Below are 24,790 nucleotides of genomic sequence, written 5' to 3'. Positions count from 1 at the left end.
AGCTGGCATTGGAGCAGGGAAGCAGGGATGGAGCTGGCATTGGAGCAGGGAAGCAGGCAGGCTGGACGTGAGCCAGGCTGTGCACTTGATCCAAACACAGCTGGAGCTGATCTGATGAAGTGAGAGGTTAAGAAGAGAGCATCTGTTATCTAAAGGGGACACACAGAGGGAGACTGTAAGCTCTTTATTCCCCCCCAGCCCACCCCCTCTGTTCAGTGCATCATCTCGGACTTTATTTCTTTGATTTATTAAGGAAGCCTGCGCTTCCGGGGCTGTAATTAAGTGCCACTGTGTGAGCTTCTGATAGTGCGTGAATGATATAATGGCTCGCACGGTTGCCGGCTGCTCAAGTGCTCCAGGAGCGAGATAACACGAGCAGGGATCCCTTCTGCCCGTCAGGGAGCAGGGCTGAGTCGCTGGGGGGTGGCAGAGGAAGCAGGGAAGGATGCAGAGCCACTTAGCACCGAGCTTGGAGCACAATTCAAGAGGGCATCCCTGAGCTTGGCTGGAAGGGAGTTCACATCCCACTGTAAATTCCATCAGAGCATCCTTACAGCTGCTGGGGGCTAAACTGGGGGCTGCCCCTGCCACATGTCCTGGTTCCCTCGCAGTTGTGCCTTGTCACTGGGGGGTGGCAGAGGAAGCAGGGAAGGATGCAGAGCCACTTAGCACCGAGCTTGGAGCCCAATTCAAGAGGGCATCCCTGAGCTTGGCTGGAAGGGAGTTCACATCCCCCTGTAAAGTCCATCAGAGCATCCTTACCACGGCTGGAGGCTGCCCCTGCCACATGTCCTTGTTCCCTCGCAGTTGTGCCTTGTGCTGGAGGTGGACAGGGCACCACGCAGCCTCAGCCAGCTCCTGGCTGCTCCACGGTGCCGTGCCAGGGCTGTTTTTAGGGTAGGCTCCAGGAACAGTTGGTGTCAGCATCCTCAGCATCCCGCAGGTTTCCCTCTGCTGCCGGAGGAGTTTGCTGGCAGAGCCTTGGTGTGGAGCCAGGGGCTGGGGAGTTTTGGCCAGGAGCAGTTCTGCCAGCCTCTGGAAAAGGGCCAGGCAGACACAACTGGAGCTGTGTCACCCTGTCACCCTCCCCTCCCCTTGCACAAGGTGAGGCTCCCAGACAGGGTGGCATTTCCAGGCAGGCACACAGTGTGTTACCGTAATGCCAAGGGAAGGGTCTGTTCACATTCCTGCCTGGCACAATGGGCTCTGATCATGGTGTCCCTGTCCCTGTTGGTGTCCCAGGCCACGCTGGGACCTGGCAGTCTCTGCTGATGTCCCTGGCTTTCCCCCAGGGCCAGTTCTATTCCCAGGATGGCTGCTGAGCCTCCTTCTGTGCCCAGCAGCGCTGCCCCGGCACCCCCCTCGGCCACGCCTGGGGTTTAGGCAGATAGAAATTTCTTTTTCCTGTAAGGAACATTTTTGATACATAAGCAGGATTATTTCTGTGGCTTGGCCAGAGGCCACAGGAGGAGCAGGCTGAGGGCCTGGAGAAGATTTTGGCTCCTGGCTGCGGGGGGAGAGGAAGAGGAGGAGGAGGAAAGGATAAAAAAGCCCAACCCTACGTGTAAATAAACTTCAAAATAAAAAAGTGACAGAGATTATTTGCTGCTTAATGAACTAAAATGTCCAACCTCCCACCGAGCAGCCACATTGTTTATAAACTACAGAGAGGGCTTTATTTTAATGGGCAGTAAATCCCATTCATCCCCAGCCCTGGCAGTGCGGAGCGTGCGGGATGAATAGGCTGGCGCTGGACGCAGCCTCCTCGCTCCCGTGGCTTCTCCAAGGGGTGTTTTTTCCCCCTTTTTCCCATATGTGCTGTTTTCCTCCTTTCCTCCTCTCTCCTAACCCCCAATAGCAGGGTTATCTGGCCAGGAAGAGAGGAGGAATCCGTCCCTGTGCCTCGGCATGTCACATCCGCTGGCGTTTGTTTGTTCGTTTGGAAAACGCTCCCCCCCTCCCCGTTCTGTCCCTGGGTGGCAGCTGGAGAGTGGCCCGAGATAATCTCAGCCTTATTTTTTATTTATTCCTCTTAAATAAAGCCTCCTGTAGCCTGCAGGCAGATTTTGTCCCCTTGCCCCCATCCTGTGCTCCTTACTCCGCAAACAGGGAGTGATGGACCTTGGAGCAGAGCCCTGGTCCTACAGCTGATCCCACTGAGGATCCCTGTCACAGGGAAAAAGGTGGTTTTGGTGTGGGGACAGCCCCTCTGAATGTGGCAGTGGGGCAGGAAGGACCTCAGGCAGCAGCCAGGCAGTTGTAGGCAGGAAATGCAGATCAATATTCTGTCCTGGGCAGAGCCTTGTGGAAAATAAATACATGGTCAAAGCGTTTGTGGAAGTGAGAGGATCTGAGATGGGGGTGAGGTTTGGGTTAAAAACTGACGGCAGTTATTTCTCCAGGTTTGGAGCTGGCCAGGCTGTGCACAAGTGGCTGTCAGTGGGAAGCAGGTTGATAAATGTGGATTGGAGGATCTTGAGCCACTGGGAAAAGTTGGGAGCTGGTACCCACCATAGGAGATGGAGCATGGTCAGGTCAGGTGGGGATTTCAGACGTGCCTGACTTCCCCAGCACCTCAGAAAACTCCTGGCCATAACTCACAGGGTGATGTACTCCTAAGGCAAGAAAGAAAATAGTAATTTATCTATTCCTGCTTGAGTTTAATATCCATAATCTGCCATTAATCAAACCAGGGCTGTAAGATCCTTACTGAGGCCTAATCAGTGCATAATGGATTATCTACAGGAACTAATAAAAGGTAATTATCTATGCTTTGCAAGTTCCAATTACTGTACTTATATGATCAATTAATTCTTGTAACAGTTTCCCAGGTGCAATTTGTGTGACAGCACGAGGCTGGCTGCAGGCAGAGGCTCAGTGCCTGCCTGGCTGCAGGGATGCCAGCAGGGATGGCTTGAAGCTGAACGAGAAGAGTTTAGAGGAGATATTGGGAAGGGATTCTTTACTCAGAGGATGGGCACAGGTTGCAGAGATTTAGAGGAGATATTGGGAAGGAACTCTTTACTCAGGTTGCAGAGATTTAGAGGAGGTATTAGGAAGGAGTTCTTGACTCAGAGGATGGGCACAGGTTGCAGAGATTTAGAGGAGATATTGGGAAGGAATTCATTGCTCAGAATGGGCGCAGGTTGCCCAGAGAAGCTGTGACTGCCCTGGCAGTGTCCAAGGCCAGGTTGCACACTGGGATAGTGGAAGGTGTTCCCTGCCCATGGAGGAGGTAGAACAGGATGAACTTTAAGTTGAAAGCAGATGCTGTGGTGTGGAGGGCAGCAGATGCTGGTGGCAGGGATGTCACCGGCACAGCCACCCTGACACATCCCAGTGCCTGCCCTGAGAAAAGCCAGCTCCATGCAGGGATCTGAGGGACAGCAAGCCCACCCCTTGGTGGGCTCTCAGCCATGCAGGGTGGTCCTGCCCCCCCAAAGCCCCTCTGGCTGGGCTGTTCCTCCCTGGAGCAGGAGCCGAGCGCGGTTCAGCGGCCGCGCGGCCCCGTGGGTCACTGCAGGGCCATGGGGACATTGCCCCGAGCTCAGCATCACCTCGGGGACCCCCAGTGCTCCCTTCCCATGCCCCCAGCACGGCCACAGAGCCAGCTGGCTCCACTCATCTCCCTCTCTGCCTTGCAGAGCCATGGGAGGCTCTTAAAGGAAGAGGAAATATTCCAGCAGTGTCTGTGCAGTGTTAGGGACGGCTGGAAATGACAATAAATTTGAGACACTTTGCGTGTCCACCCGGGGCCCAGCATTGTTGTGGGTAATTTGAAGCAGATTGAGGCAAATGGCAGATGTGAGGGTTCTGGCAGGACCAGGGATGGAGCAGGAGAGGTGCTGGGGAATGAAGGAGAACCCCATTCCTGTGCTGCTGGGTGGAGCCCCGAGGCAAATCCTGCCAGGCTGACCCTGGACGCCTCCTGGCAGTGGTGCAGCCCTGGCTCGTGACTCAGCCTCTGCTTCTGCCTCCTCTTTTGGGGGATTTTATTAATGTTCAGCAATCCAGTGTCACCTTTTGGTGTCCTGCAGGGTCAGGGTATGTTTTGGGCTCACTTGGATTTGGGGTCCCAGAGCCAGGTGCTGCCCCTGAGGTGGCCTTGCTGGGACATGGGGATGTGTCACCTCATCCCTGTCCAATCCCTGTCCTATTGAACCAAAGCCTCTTGAGAACCCAGGCCTGAGGGTGTTTGGGAAGGTGTTGGATGGGCTTAATGAAGTTCTCTCAAGATTTGTTCCAAATCTTTCTGTTTGGTTTGATTTCAGCCTTTGCAGAATTTCACATCGCTGCAAAAGACCAGAAACCAGAAATTGTTTCAATACAAAACTTGTTTTTTTTTTACAAAAACAGCTGTTGACATGGGATCTTCTGAGAATTTCCATTGTTACTTCCCCCCAACATGAAATTAATTCATCTGTGTAAGTAATTTTTCTGGGAACAGTCCTGGTCTCATTGACATTTTCGGTTAACATGGAAAAAAACCAAACCCACAAAAAGGAAAAAACAAAAAAGGAAAAAACAACCCCCTGAAGCCATTCCACTTAAAAAAAAGAAACTCCTCTCCCAGCTCTCCCAGTGCCCAGGGTACAACCACGGCTTTGTTCCCAGCTAGCTCCAAGCTGTTCTGCTGGATGGGGCTGCAGGGGAAGGGATGTTTCCTCCTCTCTGCTCTCTCACCAGCTCTGGGACACGATGGCTTTGGTGGAGGATGTCTCCATGGTGGCCAAGATTTCATGTTTTGGTGTCATTTGGGGGTTTTGGGCATTTCTGGAGCTTTGCTGAGCCATGGGATGGGGAGGTGGATGCAGGTAGGTGTCTCCATCACAGTGGGGAACCCACTGGGCACTGAAATACAGACCTGAGGGCAGAGAGCAGCTCCCAGTGCAGCCCCCTCCTCTCCCCTTGGCTGCAGGGCTGTCCCCAGCTCTGTGCTGGTGTCCTGCATGGTTCCTTCCCCTCTGCTGGCTCCTGGCCCCATCCACTGCTTCCTTTGGTTTGGTTTTCCAGGCCTTGGCCACGTGTCCAGCCCTGCCCAGTGGGGAGGGAATGCTCTCCATGCTGCTGGAGATGCTCCCACACACAGCCCTCAGCCCCAGCCTCTTCCACAGCTGCTTGATTCTCCTTTCCTTCTTTTGTTTCATTCCTCTTTTTTTTTTTTTTTTTTTTTTTCCCAAGCAAGCCACCACAGGCTCCTTCAGACATTCCCCTGCAAACCATTCTCCCACTCCCATTGCCCCATCCCAGCTTCTGCTCCTGCTTTCTTGTCTTGGCTGGGTGTCCGGGTTGTAGGGACCGAGTCTGGGCACGCCAAATCCCCTTCAGTCCCATTTCATACCTTTGATTCCAGCCTTGCAGCCTCCCCTGTGCACACGTGGCTCCCTGCCCATGGATGTGCCCACGTGCTGCTGGGACTGGGCTGGGGTGGCTTTCACAGAACCACAGAGTCACAGAATCAATCACAGAATCCCAGAGTCACAGATCCCAGAATCCCAGAATCACAGAGTCACAGAATCAGAGAGTCACAGACTCACAGAACCACAGAGTCACAGAGTCACAGAGTCACAGACTCACAGAACCACAGAGTCACAGAGTCACAGAGTCACAGAATCACAGACTCACAGAATCACAGAATCCCAGAGTGACAGAGTGACAGAGTCACAGAGTCACAGAGTCACAGAGTCACAGAATCACAGATCACAGAATCACAGATCACAGAGTCACAGAATCACAGTCACAGAGTCACAGAATCACAGAATCAATCACAGAATCAATCACAGAATCACAGAATCACAGATCACAGACTCACAGACTCACAGACTCACAGAATCACAGATCACAGAATCACAGACTCACAAAATCCCAGAATCACAGAATCCTGGAATCCCAGAATCCCAGAATCACAGAATCAATCACAGAATCAATCACAGAATCCCAGAATCACAGACTCACAAAATCCCAGAATCACAGAATCCCAGAATCACAGAATCCCAGAATCACAGACTCACAAAATCCCAGAATCACAGAATCCCAGAATCACAGAATCCCAGAATCCCAGAATCCCAGAATCACAATCCCAGAATCCCAGAATCACAGAATCACAAATCACAGAATCCCAGAATCACAGAATCCCAGAATCACAGACTCACAAAATCCCAGAATCACAGAATCCCAGAATCACAGAATCCCAGAATCCCAGAATCACAATCCCAGAATCCCAGAATCACAGAATCACAAATCACAGAATCCCAGAATCACAGACTCACAGAATCACAGAATAATGAGGTTGGAAGAGACCTCTAAGATCATCGAGTCCAACCCATGCCCTAACACCTCGGCCAGACTATAGCACCAAGTGCCATGGCCAGTCTTTTTTTTTAACGTATCCAGAGATGGTGATTCTACCACCTCCCTGGGAAGAGCATTCCAGTACTTTATTATTCTTTTATTCTAAGAAAAATTTCTTCCTAATGTCCAATTTATACTTTCCCTGATGTAGCTTTAGACTGTGTCCTCTTTGGAGCTCAGCAGCCACCCTCTGGCTGATTCACACCTTTCTGGGACAGCTCATCTTGCACTGAGCTCCAGAACGAGCTTGACAGCGAGGTCACAGGCTCGGGCAGGTGATGCTGGCCAGGGGGCTCAGGCTCCTGATGCAGGTGCTGGGCTCAGCCCTGAGTCCCTGAGAGCAGGAGGGCAGGGATGCCATGGCCCAGCCTGGAGGTACACACCCCCCAAATTCCCTGCTGGGAAGCTGTTCACAGCTGGGTGCATGAATTCCGTACCTCAGAGTGCACTAATCACAGGTCTTGTTTGATGAAATCCCCAGCAGCCCCCTCTGACAGGGATTGTGAAGTGTGGTTTCACAGGAATCGTGGATCCTGGGGAGAGCTGCTGGCTCTGGCAGGTGTTGAGTGTGACCAGTGCAGATCACACTGGGAAATGCCACCCTGGGTGACAGGGAATCGCTGCTTGGCAGTGGGAAAGGCTAACAACTGTTTGTCAGGATTAGGAAGCGTGTGGCTTGGCACAGCCTGGCTTAGCAAGGGCCAATGCAGATAGACATGTGTTCCAGAGCAGATCTGTGTTTGTTTGCTCGCTTTGTTTTAATTTGAAACTGAACCCCCTTCCCTGTGGTTAGATCCTCCCAGCTAAGCAAGTTTTAGCACAGGGAAGTTGCTCAAGGAAGGGAAAGGATGCTGGATGAGGCGTGAAGTGAGAGCAACCGCTGTTACCACAAACACTTCCCAACCTCTGGGAACAAAACCATCACTTCCCAACCTCTGGGAACAAAACCATCGGGGTTTTTTTTGGTCCATCCTCTCCATTCATCCCCTTTTCCAGTGCATTATTCCCTAAGCCAACATTGCTGCTTTTATTATTCCCGCTCATTGTTTAAATAGTAGCAGAGGTGTACAAAGTGCTTTTCAAATGATGGGGAAGAAAAGGACCTTTCTCTCAGGGGGGATTGTGCTAATTTAGGTGATTGTGGTAGAAATAATTAAGGCTGAGAGGGGCAGGAGTGGTGTCAGAGCAGAGGGGTGGCCTGGAGTGAGGTCCTTGTGCCATCCTTCACCTGGGAACAGGAATTCTGAGCTTTAGGAATGTGGGTGATGGGAGAGGCATCATCTCCCTCAGACACAGCTCTTGTGCCAAGGGCTTCCAAGAGGAGAGGGAAAAACAATCCCAGGCTTGTGGCACCTGGTAATGCACTGACCCAATTGTGCACTGCTGTGTAAGGGGAGAGAAATTCCTTCCTGACCCTTGGGCTCATCAGCCCATGCCCTGAAGCATGAGATTTGATTTTCTTTATCTGGCTTTCCATAATTGCAGATGCCGTGGTCGGTGCTCCCTGTGTCCCACCCCTGGGAAGCAGCATCTGCTGCCTTTAACTCAATGGACCTTCTCCTCTGGGACTTCCATCCCCAGGCTTTGCTGGGAAGTGCCTGGAAGGAGGGAAGGGTTGCTGGTTCCATCAGCTTTGCCAGCGCTGGTGGCTCAGCTGGGGAGGGCAGGTGTCCCCATTGCCATGGGTAAAGTCCTGAACGTTTGGGATTTCTGTGGGTGCCCTGCCAGAGCCCATCCCAAAAGAGTTAAAGCCTCTCTCCCCTTCCAGCCTGGGGAAGTGGAATTAGTCACAGCCCTCAGGAGAAGTGCTGGCCAGGTTATAAAAATGACAAACGAGCAGAAATCAATAATGAGGTTAGTGTTTTCTGGGAATGCCAGGCACAAAAGGAAAAACACATCAGCACGGGTGGTGCTGCTGGGATGGGCTGTCCCTTGAATTGTCCCTTTCTCCTCCCCATCATCTTGGAGTCTCCCTGGCACCATCCACAGCGGGGTGGCTCTGCACACTAGCACCTCCCTGGCATTTTTGGTTCCTCTTGGAGCAGAGCTTGTGTGGAGCAGAGCTTGTGTGATTCCAGCTCCCTCCGGGTGCTCCTTCAGCACGAGGCAGCTCTGGGATATGGGAAATTGGGGATTCCAAAGGGTGCCCCCGGGGAAGTTGAATTTCAGGATACAGGGCAGCGTTCCCACAGCAGAGAGGGAGCATTGGAGGCCACGTTTCCTTTTCCAAAGGGATTTGGGCATGTCTGGAAAGGAAACGGCTGCCTAATTAGATGCCTTGAAAATCTTTACCACCGCTCGTTACAAATACATTCATCATCCCCTATTGAAAGAACCACACTGCAAAAATGACATTATTATGATTATTATTATTTATAGGGTAGATGTGAATGAGCTCAATCCCGTCCTAGCCTGGGCTGGGTTCAGAAAGTGACCCAACATCCCAGTGCTGCTTCTTGGCCCTGGTGTCACCTGGGTTCTGTGCAGCTGTAAACCTAATTTGGGATGTCTTGGGAATTTGCAGCAGTGCTTTAAGGTGGGCAGCTTTAAAATGTGTAAGAGAGGGGAAAAAAGTGGCCCAGGGGTGTAAATAAGAGATGGGAGTGAGGGAGGTGATACCTGTCAGAAATCAGTGCAGGGAGGGAGTGGGGAAGGCTGGGGTGAGAAGGGACTGAGCTGTTCCAGGGGAGCAGGAGGTGTCTGTGCAGCATTCCAGGGTTGGTGGCTTTCCCAGGGTATTAACACATTTCTCTAATTAATGCAAACTTCCTTAATGAGCCTGGGATTCTGGTTGACCTGGCTGGGTGTCTGCTCCCTGCTCTGGGATGTGGTTTCTCTTGGAGGCAGTGCCTGCTGCCTGGAGCTCTGTCACAGCCATGAGGAGCCTCAGGGATGGGTGGCAAAATCATCGTCCAAAATCTTGATCCATTGTGGCTTTTCCCTGCCTGCGGTGGCCTGGGTGACACCCAGGCCTTGAGGAGCTGTTGGAGATCAAGGGGTTAATGGAGGCTGAGGGGGATGGATACCTGGGAAGAATTCCTGTTCTTCCAAGGAAATTGGTGATCTGGGATACTCACAGTGCTCATTTTCAAGGAGTTGTCTCCATCACCACCTCCCAGCTGGAGTTAGTGGGGACAAAGTGGGCTCAAAGCAGAAGCTCTGACTCCAAGCACCCCAAGAACTCCTCCAACTTAAAAAATCCCAGAGCAAACCAATCCCACCCCTTCACTGCCTGGATGGAGTGAGGCAGCACTGGGGCGTGAAGGATTCCCACCCCTTCTTTGCCATCAGTGGGCAGGGAAAAGGTGAGCTGTGGGATGAGATGGCCCTCAGGAGAGCCATGCTGGGATCTCTTGGTCCCACAGGGAGCTGCCAGCACCTGCCTGAGGCACAGCTCCACGTGCCATGGCACGTCCAGGCTCTTCCGCGGCCACAGATCCATCGGAGCCGCGCCGGTGCGGGGCAACCTCCCCGCCTTGGGTCCCTGCCAGTGCCCAGAGCTCTGCCCGTGCTGGTGGCACTGCTCCAGCCCCAAGGCTAATGAGGTGGCTCCCAGTCCTGGTTAATCATTTGCCAGGGAGAGCTGCCGGGCTGTGTCTGGATTCCTCTCTCCCATGGACGCGCCGCGGTGCGCTCGGCTGTCGCGCTCTCGCCCCGAGCTGCTGCGCCGAGTGTTTTGCAACAGAAAACCCCAAACCACATGAAAGCAGCCGAGTTTCGTGTTTCACTGTAACCCCAAATTCAGGTTTGCCAGGAGTTTCAGTAGTTTTACCAAGCTTTCCCACGAACCTGCAGCGAGAGCTGTCGTTGAGCCCGGTTTTGATGCAAACCCAGGTGCGACTCTGGTGGCGTCTGAGGTCTGTGCAAATGTGAAATCCGAAGGGTTTTGAGAGGAAGGAAGGAGGGAACCCAAACACACGTCAGGGCAGTGCTTGCAGAGAGCCCTGCACACATCTGGGGCCAAGCTGTCATTCCTTGGGGACCCAGGACCGTGGCACCCATATTCTCTACACTGAGGGATGTTCTTGAGGATGCTCTGAACCAACTTGGCAGCATCACCCCCAAACCAGCTGCTAGAATTTGATAAATGCTGGTGCTCTGAGCATCCTGGCTCTGGGGAGTGACCCGAGGACCTTGTGGCAGCTTATCCTGGTGTCTGCCACCTCCGTCGCTGCTTTTGGAGTGGCTGTGGCTTTTTCACCCAGTGAAAGCCAGCGGTGTGAACAGATGCTCCAAAAAACAAGCGTCGGGGTGGGGATGGGGCTCCCTCTGAACCACGCCTGGCGCACACCCAGCCCTGCCTCTGGATGCTGTGTGTTATTGGATCGCTTTTTCGGCAGCGCCGGCTTTCCTTTCTCCAGCAATTTCCTGAAATAACGTTAGGGAAATGTGAAAATCTTGAACTTTTGAACCTCCCCGGAGGACGGCAGGAGGAGGGGACGCCCGCCGCCTCCTCCCTGACGTTTATTTTGGCTACAGGGCCTGGGGATGGGGAGGAGGGGGCTCTGCAGGCCGCAGAGGAGCCGGAGCAGCGCTGCCCCTTATTAATTAATGACTTTCTCATCGGTGGGTCACGGAGGCGAGGAAGGCAGAGGAAGTTTTCTTTTGCTGGCAGATGCCGGGGAGAAGGGGAGTGCCTGGGCTGGGTGGCGAGGGCAGGGGGTGACACTCGGGGTGATGGATGGGGCCGCGGGATTTTCACCGGGCTCTGGACACGGGCAGAGAGGAGCAGAGGAGGGAAAGGGGATAGGCTGTGCCTGGGAAGTACTTTTCCCTCTGATGAACTTCAGAGGAGTATAAATCACTGCCAGGCTGCAGCTGCGGAGCATGTGACGCTGGCAAATTAATGGGCCTTCGGAAAAGCGGCCATCGCGTTCCCCTCCGGCCTCTTAAAGGCACCGCCGGCCTTTCCAGGGCTGGGAATGGGGAACTGGGGGGTCAGGGCTGGGCTGGGGGAGCCTCATGGTCCTGCTGGCCCCTGAGTGAGCTGCGTGTGCCCGTGGAGATGATCTGGTGTGAGGGCCCTGGGGTGGTCTCCATGGGGGAGCTCAATCCATGGTGGAGGTCAGTCTGTCCTGGAATTCAATCCATGGTGGAGCTCAATAAATAGTGGAAATCAATCTGTGGTGGAGCTCAGTCCATGGTGATACTCAATCCATGGTGGAACTCAATCTGTGCTGGAATTCAATCCATGGTGGAGCTCAATCTGTGATGGAACTCAGTCCATGGTGGAACTCAATCCATGGTGGAACTCAATCCACGGTGCACTCAATGCATGGTGGAGCTCAATCCGTGATGGAACTCAATCTGTGGTGGAACTCAGTCCATGGTGGAACTCAGTCCATGGTGCACTCAATCCGTGGTGGAGCTCAATCCGTGGTGGAGCTCAATCCGTGGTCGAGCTCAATCCATGGTGGGCTCCTGCTGTGGACAAACAGGGCCAAGGTCTCCTGGAGCTGTGATTTTTTGGTACCTGGTGGGGCTTGGTGTAGTGGTGCCTCTGCTCTCACCTACTCGAGTTTTGTGTACCAGAGTGGAGGATGGAGACAGATCCAGGACACCCAAAACCTTGTGGCTGGAGTGTTGAATTTGCATCAGAGATGGCTGGGGGCAGCTGTGGCAGGGGATTTGGAGCATCTTTATCTTGGTGGCACCAAGAGGCCACCACATGCCAGGGCTGGACATTCCCAGACATCCCATGCAAACTGCTGGAGGCTCTCCAGCTCATCCGGGCTCTCCAGGGTCGCCACCCAAGCCCATCACACCATCTTGCTCCTCTTCCTCTCTCTTTAAAGCAGTGGTGGAAGAAGGGGAGAATCCAGTGCTGCAACTCCTGCCCAGCGCTGCTGGAATGTGGGAGGGGGAGGGAGCTGAGCCACCAGCCCAACAGTTAAAAATTACTAAATACTTCCCTAATATAATTAGGTTTCCATGCAAGCAATTGCCTTAATTGCCAGAGGGATGTGGGGCTGTGCAGGGAGAGCCAGGCTGGGCTGGCCCTGTGCTGCTGCTTTGGTCGGTGTCTCATGTTCTGCTCCAGCTGCAACAAGGGATTTGTGGGGGAAAAATATTCCCAGGGATGCCCCAGTAAGGATTCGGCTGGGCCAAAAATAAGTAAAAGTGAACATGGTGGGGCTGGAAGCAAGTGATAGTGTGCAGGACCAGTGTCACCCTCCTTGAATGGGTTTGCTGTAAGATGAGCTCAGATTCTACCAAGACATGCTGCAGTTTAAATTCCTGTTTATTTTTTAAGTGCTGTTGGAGCAGGGAAAGTTAGGCAGGCAAAAAAAAAAAACGAAAACCAAAAACAAAAACCCAACCAAACCAGAGCCCACTCTGTGATTTACGTGGTAACAGAGATAAGTGGGGATTTAAGGAGAAGGGAATATATAATTGAGACGAACGTGTAACATGAGCAGGGATCCAAACAGAGAGATTGTAATCAGAAGTGTGAGGAGAAGCTGGGGTTTATTAATGAAACGTCTCATCCATTTGTCAGCTGGAGAGGAGCAGCCTTCCCCAGCAGCTGGAGGTGGATGTGGGGATTCTCTCGGAGCAGGGATCCAGGCTGCCATCTTCCTGCCTGCCTGGATGCTGCTCAGCCTGGGAGTCCAGGCAGGGTTAGAGGAAAAAAAGGAGCTCTGTGGTTTCTGGGAAGCTGGATGGTGTTGTTTTCCTGCCTGGAATCTGCCCTAGAAGTCAGGAGCTGGGGGAGCTGCTCGGCAGGGCTGAGAACCACCCAAAGAGGGGCTTGCTGGAGCCTTCTTCAAAGTCCTTCATCTTCCTCATGCTCTCCCTGATCCCAGTGCTTGGCTGCCCTGCAGTGCCCCTCCCCTGAGTGCTGCAATGCCCAGGCACATCTGGGAAGTGCTGCTGACCCCATCCCACAGCCCTGCTGGCTCCCAGAGCTTGGACAAACCCCTCTGTCCTAGCCTGGAGGTGCAGACATATCTAACACGGCTTTGGAGGTTTTGGTGTCACCTCTCCTGGTGTCACATTTCCAGCTGTGTGCCTGGAATTCCCATGGTTTGCCCTTGCTGTGTGACGTGTGTGTTCTGCTCCGTGCTGCGTGGTCTGTGCCATGGGGATCACCAAGTGCCTGCTGTTGGGGTGACACCAGGAGAGGTGACACTAAAACCTGGTGAGGTCACCCTATTTCATGCCCCACTCAATCCCTTTTATCCCTGCCCAGCATTGCCTTTGGGGCCTCTCCATGCATTGGGGTTGGACAATGGGGTTTGGACAGTGGGGTTGGACAGTGGGGTTGGACAGTGGGGTTGGACAATGGGGTTGGACAATGGGGTTGGACAGTGGGGTTGGACAGTGGGGTTTGGACAGTGGGGTTTGGACAGTGGGGTTGGACAATGGGGTTGGACAGTGGGGTTTGGACAATGGGGTTGGACAATGGGGTTGGACAGTGGGGTTGGACAATGGGGTTGGACAGTGGAGTTGGACAATGCTTGCAGTGCCTCAGGGGTTAACCCAGAGCTGTGCTCAGCTCTCAGCCTGTACATGAAGGGAACATTTTTGTGAGGGGTCCTTCCCCTTCCCAGGCCCTGGCAGTTATCTGTGGGCTGCCAGAACTGCTGGAACGCCGAGCCCTGCTGGACATTGACCCGTTGGTGCCGAGCTCAATTAGCTGAGGCTATCTGATTGGACTTGGCGCAGCCTAATTAGCTTTGGACTCCAACCAGAAACTTAAACCCAAAGGCAGCTTGCAGGCAGCCCATCCCTTGCTGCTTGCCTGCCTGAGGGAGGGAAAAGCTTTCCCAGGCCTCCTCCCTGGCCTGGGAAGGGGGAACAACCCACCCAGCCTGCCTGCCCATCCCTCCGGCCACACAGCTGGAGCTGGGGGGCTTAAACCTCCCCTCCTGCCCAAAACGTGTTACTGATGCCCAGCAGGTCACACAAAACCAGAGGCAGCTTCTTCCTCTTGGAAAGAAAGTGCATGGCATCTAGTTTCTAGAGGGAACTTGCTTTTTTGGAAGGGGATCTGTCTGTGCCTTCACTGTCTTGTCACACACCTTCCTGTGTAGCACCCAGTTCTCAGGCTCCTTCTTCCTCCTGGACCTGCAGCTGAGGGTCACAAAGTGGGTGGTTTGTTCCTGAGGGAGCTGGCTCACTCCAGAGGGTTCTCCAGCCATCGGTGGAGATGTGGAGGAGCAGCTGAGGTGGGAGGGGATGGCAATTTTGGGACCCTGGGTTCCTTTGCCTATCTCTGTTCCCACCTCTGTGACCATTAATGCTGCTGAGAAGGGACCTTGAGGGATCTGCTGGCCAACTTCCCACCAGGCATGGTTCTGAGAGGTGGGCATTTCTCCAAGGAGGCTTGGAAAACACCCTTCCCATGGGCTGCCCTTGCCCATTTCCCGGCAGTGAAACCCTCTGGAGATTTGGTTCATCCCACTTGGATGCTCATGAGATGTCTCCTGACCAGATGACACCTCCATGCCCATGCCAGGCTTGCTGGGTCACAACTGAGAGATGGAGAAGTCCACGTGGCCTTGCCATCCTCCAGCACTCCCTAAGGAAAACCACCACAACTGATTTTCTGGAAAACCAGTAATCAGTGTTGGTTTTGCTGGTCGGTGGCAGCACAGCTTTGGTGGCTGCCAGCTGCACACTGGTGGTGAGCACCAGCCCAGGCCCTGCTGGATCAATTAAAGCCCATTATGCCAAGTGAATGACTGTAATTATCTCAAATCTGGATTAATGTGCACGCACAGCACCGTAATATAATCCTCCTGCCTGGTGCTTTGTGGGCTGCTGCTCCTGGGAGCCCGGCAGAGGCAGGGAGCCACAATTCATGGATTCCTCCTCCTCTCACCTCCTGCTGCTGGCTCAGACCCGGGCACGGGGCTTGGCCCATCCTGTAGGATCTCCAAAGCCACGTGGGCTGATGGTGCTGAGCTCAGGTGGGAGCAGAAGGCATTGGGGAGGTGCTGTCCTTCCTGCCAACCCCCAAAATCTGCAGAGCAGGGCCGGATGCAGCACATCCTGCAGCTCCAGGAGTCATTAACAAATGAGCAACACATTTTAGCCCCTGGATCTCAGAGCTGCTGGGCTGCTCTGCTCTTGGCCTTGAGGGTTTGGCTCATCCCAGATGTGCTGGGAAGCTGAGGCTTGGGAGCTCCTGTGTGACCGTGTTCACTGAGGTCTGAGGATGAGGGAAGAGATGAGGATCTGACTCCAGGTTTCAGAAGGCTTGATTTATTATTTTATGATATATATTACATTAAAACTATGCTAAAAGAACGGAAGAAAGGATTTCATCAGAAGGCTAGCTAAGAATAGAAAAAGAAAGAATGATAACAAAGGTTTGTGGCTCGGACTCTCTGTCCGAGCCAGCTCACTGTGATTGGCCATTAATTAGAAACAATCACCATGGGCCAATCACAGATCCACCTGTTGCATTCCACAGCAGCAGATAATCATTGGTTACATTTTGTTCCTGAGGCCTCTCAGCTTCTCAGGAGGAAAAATCCTAAGGAAAGGATATTTCATAAAAGATCTCTGTGACACTCCCGTTTCCCAGAGCACTCAGCATCCTTTGGGCTGTTTCTTGCCCTGCCTGCTTTGCAGGGGGATATTTTGGAGCTCAAGGGGGCAGGTTCCACAGGGGTGGAGAGCTTGGCTCCAGGTCTGAGCCCTGTCTGATCTCCACATCCTGGAGCCCATGTGGGGATGTCCCAAGTGCTGGGGACAGTGGTGGGATGACCTGGAGCAGTGCTTGATGTGGGTTCTCTAGTGGGCCCAGCACGTGCCACGTGTGTGGCTCATTGCTGGGATGTCCTGGGGGATCTCCAGGGTGAGTGGAAGCTTCTCCTCTTTCTGCTGGAATGAGCCTAAAGCTCCCGAGCTCCCCGTGACAGATCCTGCTTGGATTTTCATAGCTCAAAGCCCAGCACCCCCTCAAGGGCAATCAGATCACTTCCAATTTGCCCATAAGCCCATAAAACTGCAATTGAATGTAATTAAAAGGCCATAATGAGCTCCAGCAACCTGTGGGACCACTGTGGTGAGCTCTCACCGTGCTCTTTTCGGGGACTGGGATGGAGCCAGCGAGGCTGCCAAGGTCAGAGGCTGCAGGGAGGGTGAGGAGCTGCCTGGGCAGGATGGGCAGGCTTTGGCAAGTGCCACCATCACCACGTCCCCACCACGGTGATGCCCATCGGGGAGGAATGCCTGGGAGCAGCCCTCTGTTTTTGTGGAGCAGAGGGAGCTCTGCTGGCATCATTTCCTGCTAGTTTGGCTTCACTGATGCAGTTTGGGAGCTGGAAAGAGACCAGCAGATCCTGTCACCTCCCAGCATGGCCTGTGCTTGGGGAAGGGGGACAGGGGACAATGGCAGTGGTGGCTGAGCCCTTGTCCCTTGGCAGTGGGGTCCCCCAAACTTCCCTTTTAGGGTGTGTGAGGACACCCAAAAAGTTGGAGAGATGCAACCCCAAGCGTGGTTTGCCTGGGAAAACCCCAACTCTGCCAGATTTGGGGCAGCCAGCTGGCTTGGGGGGCATCAATCCCCCTATCCCACCCCCCAAAAGCACCAAGAGGGGACAGCCCTGCTCTGAGCTGCTTCTTCAAAGGGCTCTGCAGAGCTGCCACGTCGAGCCCTGCCTCAGCCACCCCCTGGCAGCCCAGGAGCCCTGGCAGCAGCGCCACAGTGTCCCCATTCTGGGCTGGCCCTGCCGAGGGTTCCCAGGCAGTAAATGAGGGGCACTCTGAGTGCAGAACAGAGAGCATTGTGAGAGCAGGGCCAGCCCTGGAGGGATGAAATAGGAGCCTGTAATTTCTCAGCACTGTTGTGACATCTTTGCACAAGCGTGTGATTGAGTCACATTTGCTTTATCAGCAGAATCCTTGTTTGCCTGGCTGCAGCCTCCCCCCTCCACCCAGCCCTGCCAGGGTGGGGGAGAGCTGCCTGCTCCCCTTCCCCCTGGGCTTCCCTGCTCTCCTCACACTTCCCATGGGTCCTGCTCCTCACCCTTCCTGCTTTTCCCTTCTCTGCCTGCCCCTGCCTGCTTGGGAATGGGTGGGGAGCCTCCATGTGGTGGGGAGGTGGGTTGGGATGGGCTCCATGTGGGGTTTCCTCCAGGGACAGGCAGCTTGTGCTTCTGGAAAATTCCCCTTTTCAATCCTTCCCCCTTGGAGATGGGTTGGGATGGGCTCCATGTGGTGTTTCCTCCAGGGACAGGCAGCTCGTGCTTCTGGAAAATTCCCCCTTTTCAATCCTTCCCCCTTGGAGATGGGTGCAGGCTTCCAGCTCTGCCCCTGCTCCAGGAGCAGGGTGGGATTTTGGCAAGCTCCTGAGAGGGTGTAAGGGAAAAAAAATCCCAAATAAACCCCCGTGCTGATGCTGAGCACTCTTTGTGAGCCCTGGCACGCGCTGTGTGCCCCCTCTCCATGGCAGCTGTGAACCATCAGGAGCAGCTGTCCCATTTTTGGTGTGGATCCTGTGCTGGGGGGGTCTCCAGACCCCTGGGCACCCAGGGTGCAGCAGGTGACGGGCTGAGTTAGGGGTGAGTGTCTCCCCAAAGTGCTGCTTTGAGTCAGATTACCAAAAAGTGGAGAAAACAGGCCAGAGAGGAAGAAGAAGTGTTGGAGCTGCAGGGGTGACCCAGCTGTGGGACAGGGATGCTGCTGCCAGCTTTGGGGTGGGTCCCACTTTGGGCTCAGCAGTGGGATGATTTTGCACTTCCCCTTCTCCTCGTGGGAAGAGAAACAGGCACAGAGGTTTCCTGGGTGCTGAGCAGGAATTGTGGCCGGGGAGGGAGAGGCTGGCGTGCAGAGTGCAGTGGAAAAGCTCCCCAGGGTGAGCTGCAGGTGAAATGCTGGCAGGAGGCAGCGCTCAGAGGGATGCTGTGGGATTCCTGCAGCCAAGCAGAAGCCCTGCTGCTGCACTGAAACCCCAGAAGCACCTCTGCTGCTGGCTGGCTTCAGCAGAGGGGCTTTTGGAGAGAGAGCAGAGCCAGAGGTGAGAAGCTCTGTGGCTTTGAGGTTTTAGTTTGACCAAAGTGAAACCTGTTGGGAGGAGGAACCCACCCTGTGCAGATTGCAGCTGAAACTTGAGTTTCTCACCATCCCTGAGCAGCTTGAACCACCACAGCATCACCTGGGGAAGATTCTGAGTGTGGCTGGGGAAACTCTCCCAAACCTCAGAGCAGGTTCCCGAAGAGAAACTGCACATGGTGGTTTTGAAATGCCTTGCCAAAATACAGATTCCTGTGTGCTGCCCCATGTGCAGGGCTTGGGGGGGTCTCAGAGGGATGTCCTCAGGTTTGTCTTTGTACTGGAGCCCAGAAATATAAAAAGAAAAAAACAATTCCAGTTCTTTTTGCTGAAATCAGAGCTACTCAATGCACTTGACCATGCTGCATTCCCATGGTCCTACACCCCTTTGCCTGTAGCTGTGGAAAAGATACTCAGGAGGGATTTGTGGATAAAACACAGCTGCATCTTCTGAGAGCTTGGGATCCATTCCCAGGGATTCCCTGTGTGCTCAGAACCCAGGTGCTCTGAGAGGATCAGCTGCCTGTCCTCACTGGCCAAAGTGCTTTAAATGCAGCTTCATTGGCTTGGGTTTGCCACAGGCGTGCTGCTTGTTTCTTGGATCCATGGATGAGTTTTTGGGATAAGAACCACTCTGCACTCTCCTGAGTGTTCCCAGGTCAGGCACTGCTGTGTCCATGGCAGCAGCCACTGCTGGAAGGGGAACAGGCAGCTCTTGCTCCATCCTCCCTCCAGTTCTCAGCTGTGCTGCTATAAACTGAGAGCAAACTTACTCAAGGTTGTAGGCCAGGGGCTATTTAAATTCATCCCCGAGTTGGTGATCAGGACAAAAGTGAGGACCTGACCTCTTGTGGTCGCAGCATTACCATGGCAATTTCCACATGAAAACCACTGTCCTGCCCAGATCCTCCCGTGTTTTGTCATCCCCTGCTTTGCTGTGGGGCAGGGGAGAGGAAAGGAAAGGGAAACTTGCATTATTTGAGGTTCCTTTTCAGGAAATCACAAGAGATTCCCAAGCTGCTTTTGAGGGATGAAAGCAAAAGGACGCAGATTTGCACTGCTGAGTTAATTTTGGTGCAGAGTCACCAAAGAAGGAACATGGGGCTCTGCCTTTACCTGCTCCACGTGCATTTGGGGGTGAGGATTTGGAACCTGGGCACCCCAAAGTGATGCTGGAGAGCCCAGGAGGAGGAGGAGGAGGATGCTGGCAGGAGGCTGATCCGTGCTGCTGGTCCTGCTCCCCTCCCAGCATGGCCCTGCAGGGCTCTGACACCAAGGGCTGACTTAAGGAAGGGAGTGGCAACCCAAATTTAGAATTTCCTCCTGCTTAATACCCAGGGTTGATTTGCTTTCTGATTAAGGAGGAAGAGGTGCTGAGGGAAAAAAAAAAAGAGAAGCGGAAGCAGAGGAGTGTGAGTGGCTTTCCAAATCTCAGCTGGTGCCAGGGACAGGCTCCTGGGTTGGTCCTACAGTGGTTCTTCTCCCCAAACAACCCCCTCTGACCTGCTGCAAACCCCTCTGACCCCAATGGACTGGCTGTGGGTTTTATCCTAGCTGGCCAGCTCTCCTCAGCTGCAGAAAACCACAGCTCAGGGAGTCTGTTTGTGCCTTGAAATATGGTTTGTTTTTTATTTTAACTTCCCCTCTCTCAGATCTGAGTGCTGAGCTGCTGAGTAAACTCCCAGGATATGCCAGAAAAGGTTTTTCAGCAGAGCTAGGTCGCTGTAGTTTTACTGGCAAAGCCTCTTAGGCATAAATGAAGATTATTCTGCTGAAAGCTTATGCTGGTACACTTTATTCCAGTACAAATGACCTATCCTGGGAAAAAAAAAGCGCCTCTGCACGTTGGAATTGTTCTGCTCTGGGACATTTTGTGGTCTAGAAACGTTAAAATCACAGCCCTTGGTGATAGTGCTGGATCAGCAGGAGCTGCTTCAGCTGCTGCAGACGTGCCCTGGCCAGGCAGCAGCACTTGGAGTGACACTGGGTGACAAAATGCCACAGGGAAGGGTGACAAGGGCTGGTGGCATTTCTGGTGTTCTGGTGCATTCAGCCATGGATGTTGGCTGGTCCAAGCTGGAGCTTTGTGCTGAATGCCAAGGGGGTGGAAAACAGCAGTGGAGCTGCACATGGGTGTTGGGTACCAGTATTTTATGAAGATTTTTTTTTTATTATTGAAAATGATCAATAATATTCTTGTTCTTATTATGATTATGGTGATGTCAGAAGAGTTCTGTCTGAGGGAAGGGTGATGCAGCGGTTGAGTTGGTACCCTGGATTTTGGAGCTGCCAGGATCTCTTCCCAGCTTTGGCATCGGTTTTTGTCTGGTTTTGGGGCTGCTGCTGCTGCAAAGCTCTGTGAGGTGGGAATCCATCCCAAAGGGATCTGCTGGGGGAAAGGGATGAGCAGCAGAAACACAAAACTCAGGCTGGCTCTGGTGTCCAGGGGACGATTGCTGGTGTGGGAACACTCGCAGGGCTCTGCAGCCATCCCTTGCACATGGATCATGTGGCCCTGCCCTAAATGTCATTTTCCTTGGGAATAACATTCCCATCCAAACGCTGTGGCTGGCAGGCTCGTAGTTTGGAGGAAGAAAAAGAGCTTCACTGCAAATTCTCCAGCTGCTGACGAGCTCTGGTTTCTGATCTCCCAACTGCCATGGGGCATCTTCAGGGAGAGACAGAGGTCCTTGTGCTGAAACAAAGGACACACACAGAAAATAGCTGCACTTGAGGGGTGTGACAGAGGGGAAATGCTTTCAGAACTTTTTTTTTTTGTTCTTATTTTTTTCTTTAATTTAGAAACAGGCACAGAGTTTATTTTGGTCAAGAGATAGTCACACACAGCAGCTTTAAATGGCAGAGCTCCTCGAGGAGCAGGAGCAGTCTCACAATGCTTGAACTGAAAATGCCTTTGGGGAAATGCCTCCTCTGTTTGCTGCAGCCCAAGTGGTGCTCATCAGTTTGGGAATTTATTTGTGTCTGTTAAGGATATTTCCTCAATCTGGGCTTTTTTCTTTTTGAAATCTTTATCTTTTTTGTAGCATTCTTTTTGCAGTCAAGGTCCTTTAGGGATACTTGTCTTGGGGAAGAGGGCAGACTCCTCATATCCCACTCCTGATGCCCATCTCCCCACCTCAAATTATATTTTCCCCAAACTCCAATTGCCTCCAGCCAGGGACTGGCAGCATCTGGGCAGGGCTGAGTTGCCTCAAGTGGACTGTTGATTTTGCTGAGTTTAAAAAACCATATTTGCCTGCTGGATAGAAATGTTTCCCATTGCTGCCGCTCTCCCAGCAGGGCTTTGGAGCTGGGAGTGTTTGGATGAGGAGAGGAAACCTCCCAGTGTCCAAGAAGTTGCTTGGAACTTTTGAGTCCTGATGCTCTGCAGAAGTCCTGGTTCACATTTCCCAGTGTGTGGCTGAGGGGTTTGGGTGCAAACACCCCCAATGTGGCTGTGCCTACCCACAGCTCCATTCCAGGCACCATTATCCGTCTCCTCCCTTTTCTGTTTTTGCCTCCCAATTCCTTGCTGGGTGCTGGGATCACATGAATGTGGGAGCAGGGTGAGTGAGGGGAGCTGGTGTGGTGACATGGGACGTGCAGGGAGCTCCTGAGGTGCCCAGGAATGGGGATTTTGGGAGAGGTGCCAGCCCCACACGTGCTTGGCTTGGGCCATTTGCCAGTGACCCTCCTGTGACCTCTCCTGCCTGAAATATTCTTTAAATATTTAAAGAAAATTTATAAATAAATATTATTATAAATACATTATTAAAATAAATAGATTATTATAATTATAAATTATAAATATAATGTATAATAATATATTTATATCTATTATATAAATAATATATATTTCTATATATTTGTATTAATATATATTAAATATATATATTTATAATATATTATTATATTATAAATAAATATTCATTAAATATTCTCTAAATATGGATAGAAATATAGAATATATAGATATATTCTCTAAATATAAATAGAAAAATTCTAAATATATATTATTATATTAAGTAGAGTATTATTATAATTATATTATTATAAATATAACTAAAGATTATTATTGTTAATAAATATTCCTTAAATGTTCTCTAAATATGGATAGAAATATAGAATATATAGATATATTCTCTAAATATAAATAGAAAAAATTCTAAATATATATTATTATGTTAGAGTATCATTATAATTATATTATTATAAATATAACTAAACATTATTATATTATTGTTAATAAATATTCCTTAAATGTTCTCTAAATATGGATAGAAATACAGAATATATAGATATATTCTCTAAATATAAATAGAAAAAATTCTAAATATTCTTCCTTTTCTAAGGAAGGAGTGTGCTCTGCTGCCTTCCCTCTGCACAGGTCAAGGGCCTGTTTGCCCTGCATGTGCTGCACGCTTGGAAGGTGTCCCTCCATCACCCCGTGCCTGTTTGTGGGGTCCTGCTCCTGGGTGCCTCTGGGGGCTCTGCGGGGCCCTGCTGCTCTCCTAAACCCAGAGAGCTGAACGCCAGGAGCAGCCCTGGAATCCTGCAGGAATTTCCTGGGGTCCCTGTTGTGCCTCCCTCCCGTCACTCCGCCTGGGGTGATGCGGTGGCCGGCGCTTGGCTTGGGTCAGCATCCTGTGAGAGCTCGGCCAGGACAGGGACAGGGACAGGGACAGGGGGCTCCTCTGCCACGGCCCAGGATGCCTTTGGGGCCAGAGATGGGATTCTGGGGGCAGCAGTGGGATTCTGGATGCAGTGATGGGACTGTGGATGCAGTGATGGGATGCTGGGGGCAGCAGTGGGGTGTTGGAGACAATGCTGGGACTCTGGATGTACCATTTGGGTTCTGGAGGCAGTGATGGGATTCTGGAGGCAGCAGTGGGGTTCTGGGGGCAACAGTGGGATTCTGGGGGCAACAGTGGGGTTCCGGAGACAGTAATGGGACTGTGGATGTAGCAGTGGGGTTCTGGAGGCAGTGATGGGATTCTGGATGCAGTGATGGGACTGTGGAAGCAGTAATGGGGTTCTGGGTGCAGCAATGGGGTTCTGGATGCAGTGATGGGACTCCTGGTGCAGTGATGGGGTTCTGGAAGCAGCAGTGGGGTTCTGGGGGCAGCAGGGGGATGCTGGGGCCGGTGGTGGGACTGTGGAAGCAGCAGGGGGATGCTGGTTCCACACCTTTGCGAGAGCAGCGTCGCTGCCTTGCTGAACCTTCTCTTCCTCCAGCTGAGGTTTCCCCCACCACCAGGATCAGGGATCTCCAGGGAGGGTTGCTGAGGCTGGGCTGCTGTGGGTTCAGTGTTTCCCATGTACTAATTGCTCCAAAATCCCGGGGACACAGCTTGTCCTGATGGATGCAGATGACTCCAGACAGAATTTTTAGTTCACTTTGGAGTCTGCAGCCACAGGCAGAGCCACCATGAACACCCAAGTGGCCGTGCTGGTGTGTCCCTGTCTCTGGGTGTCCCTGGTGTGAGCTGGGGGATCCGGGTGGGTTTTGGGGGACCCCTGCCCCTGCTGCCCCCCTCCTTCCCCGCCGCCTTCCGCTGCCCCTCCCTGGGGGCTGGAGCCAGCCCCTTCCTCGCTGGGGATTGTTTTGCAAGCAGCGTGACAGGATGAGGAGGAAATGTGCCAGGAATGTCTCCATGTCTCCTCTTGGGAGAACTGGAGTCTATTTATAAGCCCCCCTTCCCGCCCCCCTGCTCTGCTCCCCCGGGACAGGCAGACACAGCCTGTCCTGCTGCCTGCAGAGCTGCTCCTGCTGATTCCAGAATCACAGAGACATTCAGGTTGGAAAAGACCTCCAAAATGCTCAAATCCAGCCTCTGGACAAGCAGCTTTCCCCATGGATGGACACACACCTCACCGTGTGCTGCTCTCACTGTTCCCCAGTGATAAATCCAAATTATCCTGTAGCTGGAGCAGCCACACTGAGCCCCTGGCTGTGGCATTCTCATTCTCTGAAAAAATCTCTTTGCTCAGGATTTTTCTCCTGAGAAACTTCAGAGAAGAGGAAAACAATTTTTATTTGATTTCTTTTTTTTGTTTGTTTTCCTTATGTAGAATGTGCTTGGAGATTGTTTACTCACAAGTAATTGTTTCATTGGATTGTGGTGTGAGTTGTTTTGACTCATTGGCCAATCAGTGACAAGCTGTGTCGAGACTCTGGAAAGAGTCACGAGTTTTTATTATTTTTTATTATTTTTATTATTATTTATTTTATTATTAGCTTTTCAGTATTTAGTTAGTATCTTTTCTGTATGCTTTAGAATAGCATAGTATAGTATACTTTAATATAATATTACAAAGTGATAAATTAGCTTTCTGAGAACATGGAGTCAAATGCATCATTCCTGCCTTCATTGGGGCATTCCCTGCAAATCCAACACCTGGCAGAGCTCAGAGCTGTGCCAGGGAGGTGCAG

General features: G+C 52.3%; 1 protein-coding gene across 1 annotated transcript in view; it reads left to right on the top strand.

Moving 5' to 3' along the window:
* Window positions 1–24,790, top strand: part of RXRA (retinoid X receptor alpha) — a 108,432-nt gene that overhangs the window by 45,169 nt on the left and 38,473 nt on the right. The window lies entirely within an intron of this gene.

Source organism: Camarhynchus parvulus, chromosome 17 (assembly GCF_901933205.1).
Source record: "Camarhynchus parvulus chromosome 17, STF_HiC, whole genome shotgun sequence".
NCBI lineage: Eukaryota > Metazoa > Chordata > Aves > Passeriformes > Thraupidae > Camarhynchus > Camarhynchus parvulus.
Note: the sequence above shows the minus strand (reverse complement) of the source record. Positions and strands in the feature narration are given on the sequence as shown.